The following is a 10,915-nucleotide window of genomic DNA, read 5'->3' on the forward strand; positions in this document are numbered from 1 at the left end:
ACACCTCAGCAAGCCTGACAACTACAAAAAGATCTATCAAAATTAGCTTCTTTTAGATTTCTACTACAGTACTCCCACTGTCTACCTAGCTTTCCAAAGATAAAGGCCATGCTTTAACATGGTTAGGTCTGCGTGACTGAAGTAGACTCAGTCATCAAGCGGGCTCACACTACATGGCTGTCTGTAAAAATGGCTGTGAAATGTTTACTATTAGAGGAGTTGCAAATATCAAGTAGACATTTTTATGCCTTTAAAACATGTAAAAATGTGTCCTCCCGACTAAATTAACAAAGACAAAGTCTAAATGATACCTGATGATAACACTGTACAAATTCAAGTGGTGCTTTTCTTCATAGAGTGTCTCATCCTAGGGCAGAATTCTTTATAGCTAAGGCGGTCTTAGCCTAGTCCTGATTGTAGTAATTCAGCTTTATCAAATCATTAACCAAAACGTATTTACAAACGAACAATAGTGCCTTGGGGGGGTCTTACTTTTTTTTCTCTGTGAAACAACGAGGTAGGAAAATTCTACTGTATTGGTATAATGTAAGCAAGAAAGCTACCTTAATTTATCTGTGTTTGCCTGCATATTGTCTGATTTTTAAAAATATCACTATGCAGAATCTGGAAACAACCTAGATGCCCCACAACAGAGTAATAGATACAGAAAGTATGTTACATTTACACAATGGGATACTATTCGGCAATTAAAAACAAGGAAATCATGAAAATGGCAGGCAAATGGTGGAAACCAGAAAAGATCATCCTGAGTGAGGTATCCCAGAGGCAATATCCACTTATGAGTGGACTTTAGCCATAAAATATAGGATAAACATACTAAAGTTTCTAGCCCCAAAGAAGGTAAACAACAAGGAGGACCCTAGGGAAGATGCTTAATTCTCATTCAGATGGGCAAATACAATAGGCATCAGAAGTAGGTGAAGACAAGGAACAGGACAGGAACATTCCACAGAGGGCCTCTGAAAGACTCTACTCACCAGGGTATCAAAGGAGATACTGAGACTTATAGCCAAACTTTGGGCAGAATGCCAGAATCCTCATGTAGGAAGAGGGAGATAGAAAGACCTTGTCCTCTACAAGGAGAACAACAGAGCCCAAATACCTGGGCCCAGGGGAGCCTGCAGAGACTGATACTCCAACTAAGGACCCTGCATGGAGAGGATCTAGACCTCCCATTGGCTGCTCAATTTCCAGGTGGGTTCCCTAGTAAGGGGTACAGGGGTTGTCTCTGATATGAATTCAGTGGCTGGCTCTTTGATCACCTTCCCCTGGAGGGCCCACAGAAGAAGATGATGCAGCCAGCCTTGATGAGACTGATGAGCTAGGGTCAGATAGAAGGGGAAGAGGTCCTCCCCTATCAGGAGACTAGGGAAAGGGCACAGGGAAAAGAGGGAGGGTGGGTGGGACTAGGAGGAGACAAGGGAGAGGCTGCAGTGGGGATACAAAGTGAATAAATTGTAATAAATATATAAATAAAATTAATTAAAAAATTAAAAATATCGATATGCAGTAGCTGTTAGCTTGACCTAGAAAAACAAAACAAAACAACACATGGCAATGTACTTGAGTTCCAGGTGACTTATAGCAGCAGCTTGGTGTTCAAGGTAAGATTAAACTCTGTGTGGCTGAAGCTGTGCTCAGTGTTAGCTTCATGTTCCCACATGTGGCTGCCGCTACGCTTGAGCTTATGCCCCTGAGAAAACACGCATAGGATGGCTGCTGGAGGAGCCGTATCTACAGAGAGCAGTGGGGGAAGGAGGGAAGTTGGGCATTGAGAACATGGGGAACTTTGAAAAACTCAATGTCTTATGCCACTGGCACTAACATTTAAACTAGTTATGAGTTTATTTGGAGTCAATGAATAAAGCTGAGAATAACTAGACAGTCTGCTGTGGTTCACATCAGTAACTGGATTTTAAACTGCAAGGCATGTGGTAAAGAGTTTAGTTCAGTGTTTAAAGAAACTTTTATCTGGACTTGGGTATTTGTGTCCCAAGAGTCAAAGACTCTCAGCCTTTTTTTATTCATTGAATTCAGTAATTTTTATTCGTAAATTTTCTTTTCTGAAAAACATGAGCTCTCATGAATTTTGTAAGTGTAATACTGAAAATATTGTGCTCTTTGAAAAATACAAGGAAAGGTATATACTATAGGAATAACCAGAAAGGAGCCCACAGGAAAGGGGTGTCCTTGCTGGGGAGGAAATCATTCACGTAGCCAGTTTCTTACCCAGTTGAACACAGTCTTAACACAAACCCTGGCAGTGCAATCGAGTGCTATGGCACACTCATGTGACTGCAGCACTAGAAGGCAAAGGCGGAAGGACCTTCTCCTCCTCCACAGCTTGTCTGTGTTTTCCGTGAGAAAAGGCTTATAGGAAATCAGTGATTTTGGCGTTAAATCTAAGAAATCGTTAAAACATGATCACAACACCTTTTCTCTTGCACATCTAGAAATATAATAGTTTGAGATTTCACATGTGTTCTGCCCAGTTCGCGAACCCCAAAAGACCAGGAATAAACAGACTCTGCTGTAAATACATGAGGTTCTTTTTATTGTAAATTACAAGCTGCAGCTTGGGCCCAGAGCCGGTTAGTTGGGTGATTTAAAGATTCTGGTCTATCCCAGCATGCCCAAGTCAGGGGCGATTCCTGCCTGGCAAGCATCTATTGGTCAAAATGCTACATTTTGAATTGATTGGCTATAGGAAGGTTCCCAGGCCATTAATGATCTGGTGTCCCTCCCTAGGGGGAATGTCCAGTTTCCTAGCAACTGTATGTCTAGTGGGTGGGCAAAGAATGCAGTAAGGCGGTCCTTCCCCTCAGGGTATTACTGGACTTCTCCACCCACCTAGTTCAGGCCTTAATTTAATAGCTGCTAATTTTTAATCTTTTGGTCTCTCAACATGCAGACTTGTTTTTGAGATAACTTAGAAAACATTTTGTTTGAGAGAATAAGCAAGAAATTCACAAAGGGCAACAAGATAGTAATCTGGACAGATATTCAATATATTTATAAATGACAAAGAGTGACATTGCTTTAAAAATAGAGAGAGCTGTCAATCCAAACCCAGGAAGCTCCTGAAGAACTCAGATCTCTGTATTTTATTTATTGGCATAGAAATTAAATCATGCTATTTCATTTATAAGAAATATGCAAAGCCCTCAGTACTTCTTATCAGAATTTTGTGAATATCTAGGAAAGTTGGCTGGATTGCAGAGGGGTGGAAGGTATGGAAAAAGATAAACTATCTTCAAAGAGAAGGGATACACAAGCTTTAAAAAGAAAAAACAATTCTAGTCATTCTAAGACTGTGGTGAGGTTTAAACGACCTGTAAGGTAGCAGGGAGTGCAGGCACAGAGGCTGAAAAGACAGCCAGCGCAGATGTGGATTCAGGAGGCATGTGATCAGTCAAAAACTAGCAAGGCCAAGATAAACACAGTTCATTAACTGGGAAAATTGGAGGGAATCATGGCAGAGAATGGAAGACAATACTTCTGTGGAGCCGGAGGCCTGGAGCCTTCGGCAATACTAGGCACTCAGTATACAAAGCTCTAAGGTGTTTCATATTTTTACCATGGGGAATAACACAGTCTGCAGATTTATTTCACACAAGTAAGATTTTCCACCAGAACGCTTCCCACATCTAACAGACAAGACAGGGTCAAATTCCAGCAATTTGCCTTGACTCAAGTAAACTAATTGAAAAAGTCCAATAAAATGTGAATCACACAATCAATGGAGCTGAAGTAAATACATACAACAAAATCTACTCACAACTTCTGGTCTCCAGTGCCAGAAAGGCTAAGGCCTGATGCTTTCTTTCTCCCAACATATACAGAAATCTAAGAAAACTTACCTAGATTGAGGAGAGAAAAAGAGAATGGGAAGAGATAAGATACCCCCTCCCAATACTTTTTTTCTCTCTCTCTCTTTTCTTTTAATTAGAAAGGACAGAATCTTGCTCATTATATGGCCCAGGCTAAACTTGAAATGGAGATTTTCCTGCCATAGCCTCCCAGGGTCTGGGATTACCAGTATGTGATACCACACCCTGGGAGATAAGTTAATTTAAAAAAGGGAACAGAAAAAAAAAATCAATTAACTTTTGTATGAATGTGAGTTACTTGGTATTTGTTTTTCTGCACCAGGCTTCTTTCACTTAACATCATATTCTACAGTTCTATCTATAAAGCCAAAAGCAACTTCTCTTTCTTCCTTTAATTTCATTTGTCTTAATGATTGAACACCATAATGCAGGTTTGTGTACCATACTCTATTCATTCATCAGCTAATAAATGGGTAATAATGTTTAGTTATGTCTGTTATTAGGAAGAATACCACAATGTACAAAGAAGCATAAATCTTTTCAACATACTCATTTTCATTTGTTTGGCTATGTATCTAGTATTAGCATAGCTTGGATCATATAGTACTTCTGGCTTTAATTTTTTGAGAAACCTCCCAACTATCTTGGACAAATAGCTGTTGCAAAGTTAAATTACATTTACACTAGAAGTGTGCAAGTGTACACTAGAGGTGTACACTAGAAGGCTCCATTTTCCTAACATCTTTGCCAGCACTTGTTTTCTTTTGCCTTTGATGGTAGTTATTCTTACTGGAGTGAGCCACAGTCTTTCTGTGATTGTATCGGTATTTCCCTGGTGACTGGAGATATTGAACATGATTTTTACCCCTTCTGGCCTGTTGCAAAACCCTGATGTTTGTGGTAGGAGTCCACCATGTCTGGACAACTCTCCTGAGCTTGAAGCAGAACGGAGGACTCCCTTCCTCAGCAGCGCACTTCTTTCTCTCTGAATTCATCTGGAGAATGTCTCTAAGCACGACCCCCACCCCTGAGAGCAGTCATGTAGCAGGTTCAACTTCCGTTTTCCTGATAAGAACTTACTCCACAGGTCTCTGGAATTCCTGGAATGTAAAGCATTCCCAGCACCTTAAGCCTCCCGCCCCCCCATCAGCCAACAGTAAACACCTACCCTGAGAACCCCTCATCCACTCCCTAGGGACTATAGAGCCCCTGTTCACCCCCAATAAAATTGAGAAGTCTCACTGAAACTGATTCTGGAAGTCTGTAAGTTCATCGGAACCCCACCCCACTCCCTCACCCTGTTATTTGCATGTCTTTTTTTGAGAAACATTAATTTAAGTGCATTATCTATTTTAAAACTGGATTACTTGGGTTTTCCCTGCCAAATTTGTTGTGATCCATAATTGTTCTAGATGCTAATCCTTTGTCAAATACATAGTTTGCAAATACTTCCTCCCATTCTGCAGTGGCCTCTTCCCTCTGACGGTTGCTTCCTTTGCTGTCCAGAAGCGTTTAACTTTTAATGTTGTCTCATTATATACTTTTATCACCTGTGCTTTGGAGGTCTCTCAAATCTGTCCATTCCAAAGCTCTGGTGTGCTTCCCTATATTTTTCTGTAGTTTCCAATCTTACATTCAACTCACTAATGTCTTTAAAAACCTAGTGAAGGTAGAGGTCTAGTTTATTTCTACACTTGAATTTCCAGTTTTCTCAGTGCTATTAATTAAAAGAAAATCCCTTTTTAGTGTGTGTTTTTAATATCTTGGGCAAAAAATCAGTTGGCTATAGACTTGGAGTTTTATTTTTAGATTTATTTGTTGCTTCATTATTCTGTGTATTTGTTTCTGTGCCAGTACCATGCTGTTTTATTATTGCTGGTTTGTGGTATGTTTTGAAGTTGCCAGTATAGTTCTTGCGGCTTTGTTCTGTTTGCTTAAGATGACTTTAGTTATTTAGATGTGTGTACATAAGTGGGTGTGAGTGTGTGGTGTATGTGCACACAACTTTTAGGCTCCTTTCTTTCTACCTTGGAAGCAATGCCTTCAGTACTTTGATAAGGATTTCCTCAAATCTATAGGTTATTTTAGGTACTATGGACATTTTAACGCTACTACTTGAATGTAGGTGTCTTTCCATTTTTCCTGTCTTCTTTAACTTCTTTCATCAACATTTAATAGAACCTTATTGTTTATTATTTAGAACTTTCACTTTTGTTAAATTTGTTCCTGGATATTTAGTGTTTGCTACAATGCAGCTATTGTAAGTAAGGTTTCTTTATTGATTTTTAGGATAAATCAATATTGGTTTATGACAACACTGCTGATTTTTGTTAGTTAGCTTTGTGTTCTGTAACTTTGCTGAATTCCTTTATTCTGAGAGTTTTTGGTGAGATCTTTGGATCTGCAAACACTGTCGTTTGACTTCTTCCTTTCCAATTTGAATGTCCTTTATTTCCTCCTCTTACCTAATCGTTCTGGCTAGGACTTCTAGTACCATGCTGAGTAAAAGTGTTGAAAGTGGCATCTTGGTCCTGTGCCAAATTTCAGAGAAGATAGCTCTCAGCCTTTTCCCATGTTACGTGTACTTTTAATATGCTGAGGCCCATTCATTCCTTTATGGCCATTTCTCCAGAGGGTTTTTTTTTTTTTTTTTTATCATAAAGTGACATTCTAGTTGTTTATTATGCTGTTTTCACATGCTGTGCAAGTGGTTCCATACTGAGCCACATCTCTAGTAGATTGTGTTATCAAATGCATTTTCTGTATCTATTCAGATGATCATATGATTTTTATGCTTTTTAGTGTTGATTTGTATAGTAATTTTATATGTTAATGTATGTTGAATGATCCTCATATACCTAGGATGGACTATAATGTGTAATCTTTTTAATGTGCTATTAAATTTCGTTTGATATATTATATTGTTAGGGAGTTTTGTATCTAAGTTGTTTAAGGATCTCGCCTACAGTGTTTATTTGTTGTTGTGTCTTGTAATTCTGTCCTTATGGAATGAGTTTGGGAGAATAATTCCCTCTTTTCAGACTCTTTGAAATTACACAATAATTGGACCACTGTCTTCTTCCAAAGGTCCCATTGGAATATGACATATTTTTCTGACACAGGAATGATTTCATAGAATATCTAACATAATGATCATTTTAATTAGAAAATGATGACATGAACCCTAGTCCTCAAGGAGCCATGAGCTATGCAACTGTGGCATGTGGGAGATCTTCAAAGCTCAGGTGATCCCTCAGTGCCTGGCTTTTAAAGGAATAATGATATGTTCTCTATCATTTCTACCCAGCCTTGAAGAAAGAATGTGAAGATCTTTTCTTTCAACTTCAGATAGCTTGCCAAATGGGATTCCAACATACTTTTCAGTTCTAAGAGGTCTGGACTATTGCAGAAGCAGCCGATCTCCCAGCCATGATGGTGCTCAAGGTCCTGCATGCCTAGGCCTGTTCTTATCCATGCTGGGCAGAATAGGCTGAAAGCAAGAGCAGCTCGCTGGGTAGTCAGCAGTGGGCAATGCCTAGTCATATTGTATATGTAACAACAGTTAAAAAAAAAAAAAAAAGGCAATGAATTTGAGAGAGAACAAGTTGGTATGAAATTTAAACATTCAAATAATTTAAGAGACTGTAAAAGAGAACAATGAGCCATAGCTAAGTAGGAACAGCAATTAAAGGAGATAAAAATAGAAATTTTTGAAGAAATAGAATTAGTAGAAAAGCATTAAAAAATAAAAACTTGAGTTCTTAAAAACTACTAATTTACCTTACTAAGGAAAAGGAGGGGTGTTAAATGCTATCAGTTTAGAAATAAAAAAGTTTAAACACACATAGAAAATATTGGAAAGAAAACTTTTAAGCAATAATGTTAAGTATAATTTAGTTATATTTTAATTGTTTAATAGTTATAATTTAAAATTGGAAAACATCTTAAAATAAAAACCCTGTGTTTAAAAAATTATGAATGAAAAGACTGACCCAAGAAGAAATAGTAAACAGATAAAATAAAGAAGCAGAAGAAATACAGAAAAATTGAAAAGATAATTAACAATATTATACTTAAAAGACAATAACCTGAATTGTTTTTGTTTTACTATTAACTTATTTCTAACCTACACAGAATGAATATTTTCAGTATTTAAACTAGCTCAATTCATAGAAAATTGTGAAAATTATGCAAAAAAAAAAAAAAAAAAAAACAAAACCCTAATTTATAAAGCCAGCATGGTTTTCCTATCAAAAGGTGCTTTAATGAGAACCGCCCCATAGGCTCATCTGTTTGAGTGCTTGGTCCTCAGTTGATGGAACTGTTTGGGAAGGACTAGGAGGCATGGCCTTGAAGAAGGTGTGTCACTGGTTGTGGACTTCGAGATTTCTTTCTTTCTTTCTTTTTTTTTTTTGAATAGGATTTGGTTTTTATTATTATTTTTTTTTAATTTTATTTTTTATCAGTTACATTTTATTAACTCTGTATCCCAGCCGTGTCCTGATCCCTCATTCCCTCCCAGTCCCTCCCTCCCTCCCTCCTCTCCACCATGCCCCTTGCCAAGTCCACTGATAGGGGGAACCTCCTCCCCATTCATCCGATCCTGTTTTATCAGGTATCTTCAGGACTGGCTGCAAAGCTCTCCTCTGTGGCCTAACAGGACTGCTCCTCCCTTGGGAGGTGGGGAGGCCAAAGAGCCAGTCATTGAGTTCCTGTTAGAAATAGTCCTTGTTCCCCTCACTATGGGAAACCAATTGGTTACTGAGTTACCACAGGCTACATCTGAGCAGAGGTTCTAGGTTACATTCATACATGGTCCTTGGTTGCATGTCAGTCTCAGAAAAGACCCTGTGCCCAGATATATTTGGTCCTTATGGAGCTCCTATCCTTTCCTCATCAGACTAACTCCCCTTCTTTCTTATGTTTCCCTGTACTCTGCCAAAGGTTTGGTCATGAGTCTTTGCTTTGAAAACACTGCTAGTTAGAGTCTTTCAAATGCGCTCAGTAGACTCCTGTCAATGTTTAATGTGCATCCCATCTGTCTTTCAAAACGAGGATTGATAATCATATCCCATGTCCGCTCTCTTGATTATCTTTTTTAGGTGTACAGATTTCATTATGTTTATCATATCTTATAGGTCTATATAAGTGAGTATATACCGTGTTTGTCTTTCTCCTTCTGGGATATTTCACTCATGATGATCTTTTCTAGGTCCCACCATTTGCCTGCAAATTTCATGATTTCCTCCTTTTTGATTGCTGAGTAGTATTCCATTGTGTAAAAATACCACAATTTCTGTACCCATTCCTCCGTTGATGGACATCTGGGTTGTTTCCAGGTTCTGGCTATTACAAATAAAGCAGCTATAAACATGGTTGAGCAAATATCTCTTTTGTGTACTTGAGCAAACTTTGGGTATATACCTAGCAGTGGTATAGCTGGGTCTTGAGGAAGCACTATTCCTAATTGTCTTAGAAAGCGCCAGATAGATTTCCAGAGTGGTTGTATCAGTTTACATTCCCATCAGCAGTGGAGGAGGGTTCCCCTTTCTCCACAACCTCTCCAGCATGTGTTGTCCCTTGAGTTTTTCATTTTGGCCATTCTGATGGGTGTAAGGTGATATCTCAGGGTCGCTTTGATTTGCATTTCCCTGGGACTTCGAGATTTCAACAGCTCACACCATTTCCAGTTAGCTCTGTCTGTGCCTAGTATCTGTGGATCAGAATGTAAGCTCTCGGCTGCTGCTCCAGTGCTGTGCCAGCTTGCCAGCATGCTCCCTTCCGTGATGACCCCAGATACTAACCCTCTGTAAGTGGGAATCTCAATAAACATTTTATTTTATAAGTTGCCTTTGTATTTTACCATGGCAGTAGAAAAGTTACTAAGAAACTTCTCCAAACATATGACTATGGGTACAAATATTTAAGTAAAACATTAATATCTTGACCTCATTTTCATTCTGGCTGGAGACTAAAACAAAGTAGAATTTGTTCTAAGGCACAAGGATGCATTTCCTTTACGCTGTAAGTGGCAAATAAATAAATCCAAAATTTATTTAATAGAAATTTATGTAACAGAACGCTTATTTGTATTTAGTAGAAATGATAGAATTTAGTGGAATTTATTTAATAGAAGAGTTTCCAGTGACTGAAAGCAATTAAAGTAACTCCTTAAATACTCTTCCATGCAAAAATTATATTGGATAAAGAACAATTACTCTAAGTGTATGAAGAAAATTTATAAAGGTGCTTATAGTAAGAAAAAAAGATAAAACAAAATTGCTGTTTAGTAACAGATGAGTTATATAATCATAAACAATATTAGTTGATGTAAAAAACTGGTTCTGTAAGGAAAGAATATAATAGCACATTAATATAGTATAATATAGTATAATGTTTTAAACATTAAATAACTTTTTTGATGTATGACTACATTGATATTTTTTTGATAATGATGTCGATTTATATACTTAGTGTTAAAATAATATTTTATGTTAATATTACAGTTTTAATAGGATTTAACAACTTTTTACAGGAATCAATTATGCAGTTTCAAGTTTTGAAAATGAAGGAAACACAGGCAAATATGGTGGCATATGCTAGTAATCCTGTCACTGCAGAAACTGAGACACGAAATTAGCACGTTTAAGTAAACATGCCCAATTTAAAGTGTCAGACTGAAACTATCATTGTAAATTACTGACCGTAAGAAAAGTTGGAGGAAAGTCATTTTGCTTCTCAGGTAGAACTCAAAGATGTTCCCTAGACATTAAAGTGAGGACAGTTATGTCCTACAGACACCAAGACATCACTGCCTAGAAAAATGCCTGACACCTATTCTTTGATCTTCATATATTTGTTGAATCCAACTACATTCAGTTTTGCAGACATTGAAAACCATTTCACAATTTGGCTCATGGAATTTTCTCCTGCTAGAAGGTCAGTGAGAAAATAAATAGTTGTGCACCCCGGTATCATCTCTGTACTAATAAGCTCTGTGACCTTATTGGACAAACCATTAATTTGGAGGCAGTGCAGTGTCAGCACTGTGAGAACATCAGTTC

The sequence above is a fragment of the Psammomys obesus genome, unplaced genomic scaffold (assembly GCF_907164565.1).
Source record: "Psammomys obesus unplaced genomic scaffold, mPsaObe1.curated_primary_1811, whole genome shotgun sequence".
In the NCBI taxonomy this organism is placed as follows: Eukaryota; Metazoa; Chordata; class Mammalia; order Rodentia; family Muridae; genus Psammomys; species Psammomys obesus.